General features: G+C 41.7%; 1 protein-coding gene across 2 annotated transcripts in view; it reads right to left on the reverse strand.

Annotated features, from left to right (window-relative positions):
* The window catches only part of RCAN2 (regulator of calcineurin 2), a 261,617-nt gene that overhangs the window by 197,328 nt on the left and 45,077 nt on the right, over positions 1–19,212 (reverse strand). The window lies entirely within an intron of this gene.

Consider the following 19,212-nt stretch of genomic DNA (forward strand, 5'->3'; position numbering starts at 1 on the left):
GACTACGGAAAACCTAAAAGGGCAGAATGTTTGGGAGGTAAAATTCTAAAACGTGTGCCCTGGATCTGGAAATTAAGAAAGTATTCCATTCCCACTGTGGAGCAGTGACAGGATCTTTATTGAAGTGACTTTCTGTAGCGTCCAGACACCAGGGCTATTCTTAGAACAACCAAAAAAAGCATGGAGCTGCCTAAAAATAATGATGAGTCAACACCTAGAGGCGTCAATGATGTAACGTTGTCAAAGAACACCCTCTCTCCTCACAGGTTGCAGTTTTTAAAATAAGCAAGCTCACAGCTCCTCTTTGGAGGAAGGCAAACATTTCATACTCTGAAGGAGAAAATGAGGACAGGTGGGTCACAGAATGTTCCATCCATGCAGCCATCCAGCCATGCCTGTCTCCATGGCTGGATTTACTTGGCGAAGAGCAAGCTACTGCCAAAGTCAACGTCAGTTCTTCCCCTCTGCTACCCTCACTCATCAGCGGTCCTGTCCAAACAGGCCCCCGTGAGACAGGACAACAATGCTGATTACACAACAGGCAGGCCTGAAGAATCCTGTCTACAAGTCAGCACAGCCAGCACATTCTATGGCAAAGGATGGGTCCATTTAGAGACGCTTGTCTAGGTGCAAGGCAGAGCTCAAAACAAAGCACAAAAATACATCCCTGAGATTCCAGAGCCTTCTCTTCCCCTCTGAGGTGGCCCATTCTCTGGCTCCTTTAATATGCGGTATCTACCTTAATCTCTTACTTCAGCCAACCTGTACTCTAATTATCAGATCCCAGTCAACGTTAAGCTTCCTGAGGTCTTGCATCTCATTCGATCTTTGTACTCCCAAGGCCAAGACCAATACTTGGGATACAACAGATTTTCAATAATTGTTAAATAATCAATGGACGGATTGAGTGCATTGCTTAAGGTGGTACTCTTTCCCCTAGATAGCATATTCATGAGTCACTGCCCTGCCCTGGGTATGTAGATTAGGTATCTTAGGATATCTTAGCATATATCTTAAGGATATCATATCTCCTGAGGGTATGTTCCTTAAAAAGGGAATTCTCGATCAGAAAATAGTCTTCAAGTTCCAAAAGACTCTAGGCCACTGTAGGAGATATCTGGGGACAAGATGATCCTCATGCCATCGAGCCTCTGTTCAACAAAGCAGGAGTCAGGGGTTTGAGAGTCAGGGCTGGGGGCATTATAAATAGGCATAATGAAACAGCTCTCGTCTTATTTAATACACTTAGGTCTTACATGTGCAGTGAGTGTTTCTTTTTCAAAAAGGTGACCTTGTTGCAACCATGCCTTCATCGTGCATTTCTCCCAAGAGTCCCAAGCTCGAGAAAAAAAGGAGCCCTTTGCTCAGACATGTGAACTCAGAGGTGCTTGTTTAGGGGAAAGACAACCCCACTGGAGCCAGGAGTCCAGCTGTCGACAGGAAGCAGGGCAAAGGCCAGGTGAGGAAACCCAGTGTAGACTCCCTTTCACCTCCTCTTTCTAAATCACCATGTCCCCATCCTCCCGACTCCCATGTGTAGGGCAGGATTATCTGTAGGAAGCAGATGTAATGAAAGCCCGTTATCAGTGCCATATTTCTGACAATGAAGACTCTCCTTTCTCTGAAATTTTCAGGAGAGGCTATTTGAAGAGCTAAAGTCCTTCCTCTTCTACGCTCCTTGCAAAGCCTTGAACTTCACTGACACAGTGATTCATCGCAAGTGGACTTCTGTTCCAAGTTTTTCCACTGGAGACAACACAATACCAATACCAGGTCTTGAAACTGCAGTACCTTCCCAAGAAATAATTTGGCTCTAGGCCTTTAGGGTTCAAAAGCAGTGATTTAGTATAAGAACAAACTTAAATACACATATTCTCAAATGGTTTATACATGTTCATTTTCTCACAAATTAATAGTAGCATAAGGATCAGCTTGAAGAATCAAACTTAAGAAACAGTTACGTGACCAGGTGCTTTTCTAAAAACACGCAGACCCCACCTGCTGTGGAAGGTGCTGTTGTTAATTATGATGGCCAAGCTTCATTTTTCCCTTGAAGATGTTTGAAAACTACTCTTCCAAACAACATGAGTTATAGCAAAAGAACTGTGCATGTGTGTGTTATTCTAAAAATATGTAATTTACTAATTTAGGTGGGTTTTTTTTCGATTCACAGTGGAATTTCAAACATCTGCAAAATACACCTTAGTAATTCCTGGCCAGCCTCCTTCCATGTTTCATAAAACAATATGAACAAATAAAAATATGAACAACATCTGATCAGATAATTCAGAAGAAATTTTTGCACTGCACATACACACAATTAGGTTAATGCAAGAGAAACAGAATATCAAGACCAATAAGAATAAAAAGAGTGGCTATGGCTGAGTATTAATTTTTATTTTGAGCTCCCTGGGAAGACGTAAGTTACATAATTCTCCTAATGAGAAAAATACCAGTTCCCCAGAGTCAACAGAGTTTTCTTGGCACTATCTTCTAAAAGAAATGTATCACCTGAACTTTATATGGGGAACAGTGAACCACATGTGTCCTACAACAAATGCAGAAACAGCTTTCATGTGGCAAAAACTGAGATTAACTTTCCTGAAACTGAAGGCTAGGGCAACTTCATTAGGACCCTACAAAGAGTTGGCTAAATGAAGCCTTTCTTTCACCTAGGTTTACATGGTTTTAGAAAAGCTCTTCCTTCCCGGAACCAGAGACAGGCACAGGTTTATCTGGTGGGGAGAAGAGCGAAGGAGGAAGAGACCAACGTTTACCAAGAAGATCTAGTCTTATGCCACCTCCTTGATCCATGTCACCTCGCTTAATCACACAACAAACCTATAAAGAAGGTATGGTGAACTCATCTCATCAAAGAGGGAACTGAGATTCAAAGGTGTTAAGGTGGTCAAGATCATGTAATTAGGATGTAGATGAGGCAGGAATTGGACCCAAGTGCATCTGAACCCAAACCCTCTCTCTGCTCTCCCGCCTCTGTGTCAGTGCCCCTGTTAGGTCCAGAGCTGGACAGTGCAGGGCACAGAAGGACGAGGAACTTGCTCTGCTGCCCTCAAGATACTTACAATCATCCAGTTGGAGTAGGCAATCCATAAGGTGGTGTACGCTATGTATAAATAATATACTAAATAGTATGGAGTTCATAATAGCTACAAATCTGGTGGGAAACTGTAGGTTCTGAACAAAGCATAAGAAGTGATATTTCGGGCTTCCCTGGTGGCGCAGTGGTTGAGAGTCCGCCTGCCGATGCAGGGGACGCGGGTTCGTGCCCCGGTCCGGGAAGATCCCACATGCCGTGAAGCGGCTGGGCCCGTGAGCCATGGCCGCTGAGCCTGCGCGTCCGGAGCCTGTGCTCCGCAACAGGAGAGGCCACAACAGTGAGAGGCCCGCGTACCGCAAAAAAAAAAAAAGGAAGAAGTGATATTTCAACATGTTTGATGAAAAATCTTAACTACGTCATCTGATCAATGGGTCTCCCCCTCAAAACATTGATAGAGATGCTGGCTTTTATGTTTAGAACGATGGTTATGCTATAAAATAGAACATTCCCAGTAAAACAGAACATGATCCAAATATTCCCAGAAACTGATCAAACTTAAAAAGACAAACTACATGTTATATTTCTATATATTCTGTATAGGGGAGTATGGCTGAGTAGACAATAATGAAATACATGTAGAAGCAGCACCCTAATAACCCCACTCTCACAGAGTAAACGTCACGTGATACTAACAGAATCGGCAATTGGCTCATCTATATCACACTGATCTCATCCATTGAGCTAAATGTCAGGCCTGCAATGAAAGATACCTTGGCAGAGTTTTAAAGTTCATGTCCAAAATCTCTGACTTTCTCTGGTTATCTCTAAGTTGGCTAAGAATTTCGTGACCACGAAACTGGGACCAGAGTCAAAAAAGCCAAAAAAGGCCAGGTGAAGCCCAGGCCAACTTTAGCTGGTGAGCGCGAGGAAAAATAACAATAAGTCTTATTCTTCCCCTGCCTTTCCCCTGGGCTCCATCTCCAAACCCACATCTTAAAAAAAGTAATGTTCTTAGGCAAGAGAACGCAATAATTATCCTTGAATTTATAAATCCTTTTAAACTGGAAATAATTGACAATGATCATATGAGACCGGGAACACTGTGACGGGTGTGCCTTTTGTGCATTTCTCAAGAGCTCCTGGTCCGGGAAGAGAGTAGAGGATGAAATCCAGCCTGCCCTCCACCTGTCAAGCCAACCACAACTACTCAGGCCTTCATCTACCCCATCCGCTGAGAGGAAAGGGTGCCGTTTTTACAAATTCACCTGCCTTGCCTCAGGCTGTGTGCCCTAAGACAGCTTCTGCCCATGGAAGCCCCTTCTAACAAGCCACAGAGTCACTGAACAGGCTACAAGTAGCTCTGATGGAAACCATATGAACTGGGCTCCAAGCACCTTCATTTTTCCAAAAAGGGAAGAAAGCTCCAAGTCCCTCTTTAATAGCATCCCAGACTCCTCAGAACATGGCAGCCGTTTTTCCCCAGGTTCCATCAGGAATACACGCTCACCCACTCTTTTGGCACAGAAACCAAATACTCTCAGCTCTCTGTGCTTCGGGCTTAATTCTTCCCACTGCCTCAATTATTTCCAGGCTGTTAAGTGGGGCATTTCGAGTGGCTTGTCAGGTGCCTGAGCCCCAGGGGGTCACTCAGTGCTGTGGAGAAGCAAGCCACTAAATATGCCTCTGGAATATTTTAGTCACTTCAAGAAAGGTTAAGGTTCCAGAGAATGTCCTACAGCAGCTTTCGAATCTGCCCCACGCTGGGCTGTCATCTGGCAGGTGTCCCCAAGTGATTAGCGGTGACTAATTATGGTTCCCAGTAATTGTCCAGAGAAAAGAGAAAACAGGACCAACTTACTGAGTACAATGATAGGCACTGTCTTTTTGCAATTTAAACATTCTTGAAAACAACAAAGAAAGCTGTAAATGTCACCTCCACCTGTAAAGGATGGCACAAGAGAAACGGTGACACTCCTAAGTATATTCCTTGAATATTTGGTATCTAATTTAACAAGTTCCTGCTTTAATATTTAAAATGAATGCTTGTGGACATATATACACTACCAAATGTAAAATAGATAGTGGGAAGCAACCGCATAGCACAGGGAGATCAGCTCGGTGCTTTGTGACCACCTAGAAGGGTGGGATAGGGAGGGTGGGAGGGAGGGAGACGCAAGAGGGAGGAGATATGGGAACATATGTATATGTAAAACTGATTCATTTTGTTATAAAGCAGAAACTAACACACCATTGTAAAGCAATTATACTCCAATAAAGGTGTTAAAAAAATAATAATAAATAAATAAATAAAATTAATGCTTGGTTATCCTTTCCGCACCCTTAGGTCACAATGGTTCACTTCATTTTTTTTTGCAACCTATATTCAGTGACACAAACTACAGATAACAATTTAATCTGCTTGTTTGTCCTTTGGTACGTATCCTCAGCATGAATTTTTCAACCAGCTTTAAACTATCCCCATAACAAGATTCCTAAGGTCTTCTAAAGCACTGGATTTCATCTTTCCTTGCTGCCTTTTCTTTTTTTCTTTTCTTATCTCTCCCTTTTCTTCTCTAGGAGTGATTATGGAAACAAATGTGTTTAAGACGCTTAATTTTTACTCTCTTGGCTTAGTAAATAGGTCAGTCACTTCTAAAAACTTAAAACACCATGTAAATATAAATTGACATGTAAAACAGGTTTATTCATATGAATGTTATATCTTAACTGCAAGAGTGCTATTTTTTTTTTTTTTTTTGCGGTACGCGGGCCTCTCACTGTTGTGGCCTCTCCCGTTGTGGAGCGCAGGCTCAGCGTCCATGGCTCACGGGCCCAGCCGCTCCGCGGCCTGCGGGATCCTCCCAGACCGGGGCACGAACCCATGTCCCCTGCATCGGCAGGCGGACTCTCAACCACTGCGCCACCAGGGAAGCCCTCTCTGTCTTATATTCAATATGTTTTGGCTTGAATGTTATGCTGATGGACAGCCACCTTTATTTCTAGAACCCGTTTTCCATGGTAGAATTTAGAGATGGAGATGTACGGTGGGTAATGAACTAGACTTCAACGTCCAGAAGCCTCACTCGGCTCTTTACTGTTTCTCTAATTAATCAGCCGATCCTGGCAAATTCATCCCTCTGTATCTTCATTTAGTCACCACTGAAGTGGAGGTCCGATTCAACATTGATTACCTACAATGTGTGAGATCCAGCAAGGTGCTGGAAATACAATGAAGGAGAATACAAATTTTGACTGCCTTCCAGAATTTCAGGGTATAGAGAGGAAAAATACAAATGAAGAGAGGCAAAACACGTGGGGGTGGCATAAATGTTTTACAACGGAAACTCCTCTGAGTTAAAGACAACCACTTGCATGGAACAGTAACTCTCTCCCTGATGGGCTAGGAGTCTTTCCTCGGGACCCAGACCAGACCATTAGTCAGGAACCAGGTGAAGGGATGAGGGCAGGATGAGCAGTGACCGCAGGTCAAGGTCAGAGGCTTTCAACTGTAGACACTCAAAGATGGAGACTCAGAGACTGTCAGAGTTTGACTCGGGAAGGTCACTCAGGCAGTATCCACACCAAAGGGTTGTCATGGCGATTAAAGGGCTTAATGTCTAGAAAGCATTCGGAAGAGTATCTGGCACCTTGCTACATGCTATGTAAGGTTTGCTGCTGCCATAATTAATATTATTATTATTATTATTAAACTAAGTGAATGGGCCCATCTTGTGTTCAATGCGTCTTTTATTTCTAATAAACACAAGATCTCATTATGGGAAAAATATATTTAATCACTCTTCTTGATGGCATTCAGATTTCAGTGATGCATTCATCCTTCTTTTTGAACATGTGGTGTGAGCGCTTTTTTTTTTTTTTTTTTCCGGTACGCGGGCCTCTCACTGTTGTGGCCTCTCCCGTTGCGGAGCACAGGCTCCGGATGCGCAGGCTCAGCGGCCATGGCTCACGGACCCAGCCGCTCCGCGGCATGTGGAATCTTCCCAGACCGGAGCACGAATGAACCCCTGTCCCCTGCATCAGCAGGTGGACTCTCAACCACTGCGCCACCAAGGAAGCCCGAGTGCATTTTTATATATTCTACAGGTCCACAACCCACCGTCTGAAGTTCTTAGGGCCTGATATGACTGCAATTCAGAATTTGGGGATTTAGAATGTAACACGGTACGCATACCTCATGTTGTGTAATGCTCCATCAAGGTCTGAGGCAGTCCCCGGTGGTTAAAGACAGGAATATTTTTGCAAAGAGATGGATGAATATTCACACAAGAAGAAGCTTCTCACCAGTCCTGGTTAGATTCTGAATGAATTAGGTCAAGTGAGGTTTTGTCTTAAAATGGGTTATAAAGAAAGTTTCCAGAGCTTTTCAGATTTCGGTACTGCAGATAAGAGATTGTGGACCTGCAGTTGTAAAGTACAAAGGGAACGTTCACATGCCCCTACAGACTGGAGTAAAGGCAAGTCTTATGTGGGGAATCAAGTAAAAATTGCAAATAACCAGATTAACCTTCCAAAATCCTTGAGAGTGACTGCATAATGCTGCCAGTGTTAGACTAGGTCACTGCGTCCTCAGCTGAGCTCTAGAAGGAGCTGGTTTATTATATGAGCGGTGACGTTGAATGAAAGATATACATCTTTGAACCTAGAATCACTCCAGCCACGCACAAGGCATTGAGATGATCTATTTATGAGAAGCACAAAGCCTAAGAAACCCAAAGCACTAGGCCTCTGATCTTATGCCCTTTCTGGAAGAATACAGCCACTAATGGTTGGCAGAAATGCCCGCTTATATAAAAAGCAAAACAAAACATAACAAAAACAAGAAAATCTTTTGTGCATGTGTACGTGTGTGTATATAAGGCATCGAGTATAGTCGAAAATATATATTAAATGCCCCTTTGATTTTTGCATCACTGGATTTATTATGTTTGTTTTATTTGAATTGTTTTCTTTGGTAGACTTTAAATTCAATGAGTTTATGTTGTCTTGTTCACCACTGCATCCCCAGAGCCAAGCATCATACCTGTTTTCAATAAATATTTGTACATCAAGAGGCAGTATCGCATAATGTTTAAGAGCACAGACTCTGTAGGTTTGAATCACTGCTCTGCCACTCCAGCTGTGAATCCATGGGCAACCTCTCTGTGTAATCATACTTACTGTATCAACCTAGGCGGACTAAGTTATATTCTAACAACAAACTCCCAGATTCCAGGGGCTTAAAGCAGCAAAGGCTTTTCTTGTTGTTGCAGTCACATTGCATGTTTATCACAGGTCACCCAGGACCCTGCTCTGTGTCATCCTTGCCCTCAGTCCGTGAGCCAAACTGAATGGCACACCTGGCACGTTGCCAGTTGCCCGAGCAGAGTGAAAAGAACATTCTTCAGTGTCAAATATTGGTAATTAAATGCTTGGCCTGGAAGTGACACAGGTCACTTCTGCTTATATCAATACATTGGGCAGAACTAGACAGAAGGGTCCAGGGAATACAACCCTGCCACGTGCCCAGGAGGTAGAGAGGCAGAAAGACACCGTCCTCATAGGGTTGTCATGGTGATTAAAGGGCTTAATGTCTAGAAAGCATTCGGAAGAGTATGAGGCAACTTGCTACAGGCTATGTAAGGTTTGCTACTGCTGTTATATTATTACTATTACCACTGAACTAAATGAATACAAATTTTTTGGAGGCCAAAAACAACTCACCTTTCAAGCTTCTCTTTATTGACCTGAATTTGGCTAGAGGTTTCCTGGTGGTTTAATACACTGTTCCCCTTTAGCTACCAGTGACTGCCAGTGTCCCATCGAGCAGAGACTTACTTATCTTCAGCACAGACACAGGGCAGCCCTCGGGGTGCCCCTCCAGCCTCACCTGTCTTAAGATGACTTTTGCAGCCCAGCTGGATGTAGAAAGGCAATCCAGGGGAAAATGCCAGAGGTTAACTGACCCCCTAATAACTTTTAGGTGTTGTCTGCTGTGAAGCTCCCGGTTCTAAATGTGTTTCATACAAAAATATTTATGCTGCAAGCTGTAGCATGCAAACAGCAATCTGCATTATTGGTTTCAGATGCCAATTTTCTCCAGCTCTGGTTCTCCTTTGTGTTATGTAAACAAATCCCAACCATCTGGACCACAACAAGCCACACTGAAGTATGTGCTCACTCCTTGCAAAAGCATCAAATCAAAATACAATCTCACAGAATTCTGCCTAACGAAAAATTGGAGTGAACATCATGGTCTCATGAAGCTGTTTGAAAAAAATGTTCTGTAGGTGTCAGAACTTAGAATTAAAATAGGATAGCAGAAATGAGCATCTCAGAATATTTATCATACTGATAAGCAGAAACAAACATAACCAGAAGATGATCTCCTATGGGGTTACCTATATTAAGAGCAGGCCAAGTCAGTACGTTCCAAATTACCTCAATAAGGAAAAGGGCTTAGGAAAAGTGTCTCAGACAGATGGGAAAACTGAGAAGAGATTACTGCAAGACTTAACCATGATAGTCAGAAAACAAGAGCTTTATAAATTCCCACTCAGCTAAGGAAAATGTATGCTTTATAATAATTGAACAAACAAGCTAAACTCTAGGCCTTCAATATCAAGAAACAATGAATCAGGGCTTCCCTGGTGGCGCAGTGGTTTAGAGTCCGCCTGCCGATGCAGGGGACACGGGTTCGTGCCCCGGTCCGGGAAGATCCCACATGCCGTGGAGCGGCTGGGCCCGTGAGCCATGGCTGCTGAGCCTGCGCGTCCGGAGCCTGTGCTCTGCAACGGGAGAGGCCACAACAGTGAGAGGCCCGCGTACCGCAAAAAAACCAAAACAAAACAAACAAAAAAAAAACAATGAATCAAAAGTCTGTTTGCCAGAAAAGAAAACTTCACCCAAGCAAGTTACATATCTTACCACCTAACCACCTGGACCTCTGAAATGAAAACCAAGCATCATTTCTGATGTCTTATCTCTCAGATAATTCCAGGCTGCTGAAGGCATCTTCCCAAAGCCAAATACTTTAGACAATCCCCATGGCCAGCCTTGCCCACAGGCAGATACAAGTGCTGGAAAGCATTCTTGATTCTTTTCCTTCTACCTAAAAATATCTGCCACCAACTTTGCACAGTGCCCCCAATGTCCACCCTTTGGGAAAGATAAACATCATCAGAATTCCTGGCTCAGATTCATGAACTTTGAACACTGTGGGAAGGATATCCTGAGAGAATGACGTACAAGGCAAGTGAGCTTTATTAAGCTAGTGGAGGGGGGAGAATGGAGGTAAAGAGAGGAACAGAAAGGTCTGGAATATAAAGAGAAACATGGGGCAGTAAAAGTGGGAGGCATGAGCCTCCCCAAACATTTTTTTCCTAGAGTCCCAGTGGTCGTGCCTCTATTATCAATTCATTTGGTATCTGATCATCTTGCTTTGTCACCCTAAACACTGTATATATAATTAAATCAAAACTGAATCTGGATCAGATTATTTGATATCCCAGAGACCGTCCACAGAATGGGGGCTATAAAATCACACCAAGCCGGAAGACTTTCTGTCTAATTTAATAACTTTCATTAGGTAGGCATGGGCTAATTATAAAATTCACATCCTTGGCTACAAAGATGTAATCTAAATCATTTGAAACTGGTTCCACTGAACTACATCTTATTGATTTCATCTCAATATTTTATCAAGGTCACTTTAAAACCCAATACTATTTGTTAAGCTGCGACTTACCAACTTCGTATACAAATTAAAAGAGAATATTTGGTAATCCATTATTCAGTCACAGATCAGAATATCAAAATAGATGGGGACAGATTCCTGAGAACTCTCCCCAGGCCTCTGTCTTTCTACGTAACCAATTCTGGTTCAGCTGATAAACCATTCTTGAGCAGCCTTCCTGACTGAGATTAGCTCCTTCCTAAATCTCCTTGTTTCAATCTACTGAGAATGATTTAATCAGGAAAGAATCAAAACACCCATTAAACCTCTAAGGGGGAGACCTTCAAGATGGCGGAGGAGTAAGATGCGGAGATCACCTTCCTCCCCACAAATACACCAGAAATACATCTACATGTGGAACAACTCCTACAGAACACCTACTGAATGCTGGCAGAAGACCTCAGACCTCCCAAAAGGCAAGAAACTCCCCACGTACCTGGGTAGGCAAAAGAAAAAAGAAAAAACAGAGACAAAAGAATAGGGACGGGACCTGCACCAGTGGGAGGGAGCTGTGAAGGAGGAAAGGTTTCCACGCACCAGAAGCTCCTTCGCGGGCGGAGACTGCGGGTGGTGGAGTGGGGAAGCTTCGGAGCCACGGAGGAGAGCGCAGCCACAGGGGTGCGGAGGGAAGAGTGGAGAGATTCCCGCACAGAGGATCAGGGCCAACCAGCACTCACCAGCCCAAGAGGCTTGTCTGCTCACCCGCCGGGGCAGGCAGGGCTGGGAGCTGAGGCTCGGGCTTCAGTCAGAGCGCAGGGAGAGGACTGGGGTTGGTGGCGTGAACACAGCCTGAAGGGGGCTAGTGCCCCACAGCTAGCCGGGAGGGAGTCCAGGGAAAAGTCTGGAGCTGCCCAAGAGGCAAGAGACCATTGTTTTGGTGAGCACAAGGAGAGGGGATTCAGAGCGCCACCTACACGAGCTCCAGAGACGGGCGTGAGCTGCGGCTAAAAGTGCGGACAGCAGGGACGGGCATGAGACGCTAAGGCTGCTGCTGCCGCCACCAAGAAGCCTGTGTGCGAGCACAGGTCACTATCCACACCTCCCCTACTGGGAGCCTGTGCAGCCCGCCACTGCCAGGGTCCCACGATCCAGGGACAACTTCCCCGGCAGATTGCACGACGCGCCTCAGGCTGGTGCAATGTCACACCGGCCTCTGCCACTGCAGGCTCGCCCCACATCCGTACCCCTCCCTCCCCCTGGCCTAAGTGAGCCAGAGCCCCCCAGATCAGCTGCTCCTTTAATCCCCTGCTGTCTGGGCAGGAACAGATGCCTGTGGGCAACCTACACCCAGAGGCAGGGCCAAATCCAAAGCTGAACCCCGGGAGCTGTGCAAACAAAGGAGAGAAAGGGAAATCCCTCCCAGCAGCCTCAGGAGCAGCGGATTAAATCTCCACAATCAACTTGATATACCCTGCAACTGTGGAATACCTGAATAGACAATGAATCATCCCAAATTGAGGAGGTGGACTTCGGAGCAACTGTAGACTTGGGGTTTGCTTTCTGCATCTAATTTCTTTCTGGTTTTCTGTTTATCTTAGCTTAGTACTTAAAGTTTATTATCATTGGTAGATTTGTTCATTGATTTGGTTGTTCTCTTCCTTTTTTTTATACATATATATAGATTCTTTTTTTCCTTTTTCTCTTTTTGAGTGTGTATGTGTATGCTTCTTTGTGTGATTTTGTCTCTATAGCTTTGCTTTTACCATTTGTCCTAGAGTTCTGTCCGTCCGTTTTTGTTTTTTATTTTTTAGTATAGTTTTAGGACTTGCTAAAATTGGTGGATTTGTTTTTTGGTTTGGTTGCTCTCTTCTTTCTTTTTTTATTATTTTTTAATAATATTTTTTATTTTAATAACTTTTATTTTATTTTACTTTATTTTATTTTACTGTATTCTTTCTTCTTTCTTTTTTTCTCCCTTTTCTTATGAGCCATATGGCTGAAAGGGTCTTGGTGATCTGGATGGGTGTCAGGCCTGTGCCTCTGAGGTGGGAGAGCCAAGTTCAGGACATTGGTCCACCAGAGACCTCCTGGCTCCACATAATATCAAATGGCAAAAGCCCTCCCAGAGATCACCATCTCAACGCTAAGACCCAGCTCCACTCAAAGACCAGCAAGCTACAGTGCTGGACACCCTATGTCAAACAACTAGCAAGACAGAAACACAACCCCACACATTAGCAGAGAGGCTGCCTAAAATCATAATAAGGTCACAGACACCCCATAACACACCACAGGATGCAGTCCTGCCCACCAGAAAGACAAGATCCAGCCTCACCCACCAGAACACAGGCACCAGTCCCCTCCACCAGGAAGCCTACACAACCCACTGAACCAACCTTAGCCACTGGGGGCAGACACCAAAAACAATGGGAACTATGAACATGCAGCCTATGAAAAGGAGACCCCAAACACAGTTAAGTTAAGCAATATGAAAAGACAGAGAAACACACAGCAGATGAAGGAGCAAGGTAAAAACCCACCAGACCAAAAAAAACAAGAGGAAATAGGCAGTCTCCCTGAAAAAGAATTCAGAATAATGATAGTAAAGACGATCCAAAATCTTGGAAATAGAATGGAGAAAATACAAGAAATGTTTAATAAGGACCTAGAAGAACTAAAGAGCAAACAAACAATGATGAACAACACAACAAATGAAATTAAAAATTCTCTAGAAGGAATCAACAGCAGAATAACGGAGGCAGATGAACAGATAAGGGACCTGGAAGATAAAATAGTGGAAATAACTACCGCAGAGCAGAAAAAAAAATGAAAAGAATTGAGGACAGTCTCAGAGACCTCTGGGGCAACATTAAATGCACCAACATTTGAATTACAGGGGTCCCGAAGAAGAAGAGAAAAAGAAAGAGATTGAGAAACTATTTGAAGACATTACAGTTGAAAACTTCCCTAATATGGGAAAGGAAATGGTCAGTCAAGTCCAGGAAGCACAGAGAGCCCCATACAGGATAAATCCAAGGAGAAACAAGCCAAGACACATATTAATCAAACTATCAGATATTAACTACAAAGAAAAAATATTAGAAGCAGCAAGGAAAAAAACAACAAATAACATACAAGGGAATTCCCATAAGGTTAACAGCTGATCTTTCAGCAGAAACTCTGCAACCCAGAAGAGAGTGACAGGACATATTTAAAGTGATGAAAGGGAAGAACCTACAACCAAGATTACTCTACCCAGCAAGGATCTCATTCAGATTCATGGAGAAATTAAAACCTTTACAGACAAGCAAACGCTAACAGAATTCAGCACCAGCAAACCAGCTTTACAACAACTGCTAAAGAAACTTCTGTAGGCAGGACACAAGAGAAGGAAAAGACCTACAATAACAAACCCAAAACAATTAAGAAAATGGTAATAAGAACATACATTTCGATAATTACCTTACATGTAAATGGATTAAATGCTCCAACCAAGAGACACAGACTGGCTGAATGGAAACAAAACAAGATCTGTATATATGCTGTCTACAAGAGACCCACTTCAGACCTAGGGACACATACAGACTGAAAGTGAGGGGATGGAAAAAGATATTCCATGCAAATGGAAATCAAAAGAAACATGGATTAGCAATTCTCATATCAGACAAAATAAACTTTAAAATAAAGACTATTACAAGAGACAAAGAAGAACACTACATAATGATCAAGGGATCAATCCAAGAAGAAGATATAACAATGGTAAATGTTTATGCACCCAACATAGGAGCACCTCAATACATAAGGCAAATACTAACAGCCAAGAAAGGGGGAATTGACAGTAATTCAATCATAGTAGGGGACTTTAACACCCCACTTTCACCAATGGACACATCATCCAAAATGAAAATAAATAAGGAAACACAAGCTTTAAATGATACATTAAACAAGATGGACTTAATTGATATTTATAGGACATTCCATCCAAAAACAACAGAATACACTTTCTTCTCAAGTGCTCATGGAACATTCTCCAGGAGAGATCATATCCTGGGTCACAAATCAAGCCTTGGTAAATGTAAGAAAATTTAAATTGTATCAAGTATCTTTTCCGACCACAATGCTATGAGACTAGATATCAATTACAGGAAGAAATCTGTAAAAAATAAAAACACATGGAGGCTAAACAATACACTACTTAATAACCAAGAGATCACTGAAGAAATCAAAGAGGAAATAAAAAAAATACCTAGAAACAAATGACATTGAAAACACAATGACCCAAAACCTATGGGATGCAGCAAAAGCAGTTCTAAGAGGGAAGCTTACAGCAATACAATCTTTCCTCAAGAAACATCTCAAATAAACAACCTAACCATACACCTAAAGCAATTAGAGAAGAACAATAAATCTGCTAAGCTGGCAGAAGGAAACAAATCATAAAGATCAGATCAGAAATAAATGAAAAAGAAATGAAGGAAACGATAGCAAAGATCACTAAAACTAAAACGTGGTTCTTTGAGAAGATAAACAAAATTGATAAACCATTAGCCAGACTCATCAAGAAAAAAAGGGAGAGACTCAAATCAACAGAATTAGAAATGAAAAAGGAGAAGTAACAAATGACACGGCAGAAATACGAAGGATCATGAGAGATTACTACAAGCAACTATATGCCAATAAAATGGACAACCTGGAAGAAGTGGACAAATTCTTCGAAAAGCACAACCTTCCAAGACTGAACCAGGAAGAAGTAGAAAATATGAACAGACCAATCACAAGCACTGAAATTAAAACTGTGATTAAAAATCTTCCAACAAACAGAAGCCCAGAATCAGATGGCTTCACAGGCGAATTCTATCAAACATTTAGAGGAGAGCTAACACCTATCCTTCTCAAACTCTTCCAAAATATAGCAGAGGGGGGAACACTCCCAAACTCATTCTACGAGGCCACCATAACCCTAGGTACCAAAACCAGACAAAGATGTCACAAGGAAAGAAAACCAGAGGCCAACATCACTGATCAACATAGATGCAAAAATCCTCAACAAAAAACCGGCAAACAGAATCCAGCAGCACATTAAAAGGATCATACACCATGATCAAGTGGGGTTTATCCCAGGAATGCAAGGATTTTTCAATATATGCAAGTCAATCAATGTGATACACCATATTAACAAATTGAAGGCGAAAAACCATAGGATCATCTCAATAGATGCAGAGAAAGCTTTTGACAAAATTCAACACCCATTTGTGATAAAAACCCTCCAGAAAAGTAGGCACAGAGGGAACCTACCTCAACATAATAAAGGCCATATATAACAAACCCACAGCCAACATCATTCTCAATGGTGAAAAACTGAAACCATTTCCTCTAAGATCAGGAAGAAGACAAGGTTCTCCATTCTCACCACTATTATTCAACATAGTTTTGGAAGTTTTAGCCACAGCAATCAGAGAAGAAAAAGAAATAAAAGGAATCCAAATTGGAAAAGAAGAAGTAGAGCTGTCACTGTTTGCAGATGACATGCTACTATACATAGAGAATCATAAAGATGTTACCAGAAAACTACTAGAGCTAATCAATGAATTTGGTATAGTAGCAGGTACAAAACTAATGCACAGAAATCTCTTGCATTCCCATACACTAATGATGAAAAATCTGAAAGAGAAATTAAGGAAACACTCTCATTTACCATTGCAACAAAAAGAATAAAATACCTAGGAATAAGCCTACCTGAGGAGACAAAAGACCTGTATGCAGAAAACTATAAGACACTGATGAAAGAATTTAAAGATGATACAGACAGATGGAGAGATATACCATGTTCTTGGACTGGAAGAATCAATATTGCGAAAATGACTATACTACCCAAAGCAGTGTACAGATTCAATACAATCCCTATCAAACTACCAATGGCATTTTTCACAGAACTGGAACAAAAAATTTCACAATTTGTATAGAAACTCAAAAGACCCCAAATAGCCAAAGCAATCTTGAGAAGGAAACATGGAGCTGGAGGAATCAGGCTCCCTGACTTCAGACTATACTACAAAGCTACAGTAATAAAGACAGTATGGTACTGGCACAAAAACAGAAATATAGATCACTGGAACAGGATAGAAAGCCCAGAGATAAACCCATGCATGCACGTATGGTCGTCTTATTTTTGATAAAGGAGGCAAGTATATACAATGGAGAAAAGACAGCCTCTTCACTAAGTGATGTTGGGAAAACTGGACAGGTACATGTAAAAGAATGAAATTAGAACACTCCCTAACACCATACACAAAAATAAACTCAAAATGGATTAAAGACCTATATGTAAGGCCAGACACTATAAAACTCTTAGAGGAAAACATAGGCAGAACACTCTATGACATAAATCACAGCAAGATCCTTTTTGATCCACCTTCTAGAGAAATGGAAATAAAGACTAAAATAAACAAATGGGACCTAATGAAACTTAAAAGTTTGCACTGCAAAGGAAACCTTAAACAAGACCAAAAGACAACCCTCAGAATGGGAGAAAATATTTGCAAATGAAGCAACTGACAAAGGATTAATCTCCAAAATTTACAAGCAGCTCATGCAGCTCAATATCAAAAAAACAAACAACCCAATCCAAAAATGGGCAGAAGACCTAAATAGACATTTCTCCAAAAAAGACCACAGATAGCTAACAAACACATGAAAGGATGCTCAACATCACAAATCATTAGAGAAATGCAAATCAAAACTACAATGAGGTATCACCTCACACCAGTCACAATGGCCATCATCAAAAAATCTACAAACTATAAATGCTGGGGAGAGTGTGGAGAAAAGGGAACCCTCTTGCACTGTTGGTGGTATGTAAATTGATACAGCCACTATGGAGAACAGTAGGGAGGTTCCTTAAAAAATTAAAAATAGAACTACCATATGACCCAACAATCCCACTTCAATATGCCAAGATCCCCAACAATCTCGGCATATACCCTGAGAAAACCATAATTCAAAAAGAGTCATGTACCACAATGTTCACTGCAGCTCTATTTACAATAGCCAGGACATGGAAGCAACCTAAGTGTCCATCAACAGATGAATGGATAAACAAGATGTAGCACATATATACAATGGAATATTAGCCATAAAAAGAAACGAAATTGAGTTATTTGTAGTGAGGTGGATGGACCTAGAGTCTGTCATACAGAGTGAATTAAGTCAGAAAGAGAAAAACAAATACTGTATGCTAACACATAGATATGGAATCTAAAAAAAAAAAAACTGTACTGAAGAACCTAGGTGCAGGACAGGAATAAAGACACAGACATAGAGAATGGACTTGAGGACATGGCGGGGGCAAGGGTAAGCTGGGACAAAGTGAGAGAGTGGCATGGACTTTTATATACTACCTAATGTAAAATAGATAGCTAGTGGGAAGTCGCGGCATAGCACAGGGAGATCAGTTTGGTGCTTTGTGACCCCCTAGAGGGGTGGGATAGGGAGGGTGGGAGGGAGATGCAAGAGGGAGGAGATATGGGGATATATGTATACGTATAGCCGATTCACTTTGTTATAAAGCAGAATCTAACATACCACTGTAAAACAATTATACTCCAATAAAGATGTTAAAGTAAAAAAAACTCTAAGGAAAATCCTTCTAATTGTTGATATTTAAATAGATGAGAGAACAAGAAAACACGGAACTTTGTTTCATAGTTAATTAACATCAGGTAGATTTCAGGGGAAATGACGTGCTCTGAATAAATTATAATCTGTGTTAAACCCTGGTTATAATCCAAGAGCAAAATTCCCAGTTTCTTTCCAAAAGGCTATGTGTCATTTTCTTACTTCAAATAGTCTGCTGATGATAGCTCTGGAGGTTCTAATCACATATAATTCCTTGGACTTCAAATTATTTTTAGCCCATCATTTCAACTGTTCAACTCCAAAATAATATTATTATAAAACTACCTTTATATGGCTTGAAATAATGCCTAATCCTCTGGGCTATCAAGATTGCTTACAAAACCAATAAAATTCAGAACAAAGACTTCCAGTAATTGTGTTCAGGCAACAGAGTTTGGACTTCAGCAGTTGGCAAAAACAGTCCAAGTTTGTGAAACAGCGATCATAAATCCTACTCTTAATCTCACACAGAGCCATACTTTAATGTAGAAAAAAAAGGCTCTTTCCCCCCAAAAATGTTGGCTATGTTTTACAACGTAGCCTAGTAATAGATTTTACAATTAGAAATCCACATCCACAAGGGAAGGTTTGATCCATTTAGACTCTGTTGTTAAAACGTCAGAGAAATCCGAAGTAAACTTTCGCAAGACCTCCAAAAGGAATATTTACTCTGATGGCCAAGAATGCTTCCACTAAATCAAGCTGACTCTTAAAATGGAAGCTTCATATTCTGGAAAATGCTTGTACATAGACAACCTCATTCCCTAATTATTTCAAATCAAGGAGTTAAGCATTTTCACGCAAATTC

Source organism: Phocoena sinus, chromosome 11 (genome assembly GCF_008692025.1).
Source record: "Phocoena sinus isolate mPhoSin1 chromosome 11, mPhoSin1.pri, whole genome shotgun sequence".
NCBI classification, from domain to species: Eukaryota; Metazoa; Chordata; class Mammalia; order Artiodactyla; family Phocoenidae; genus Phocoena; species Phocoena sinus.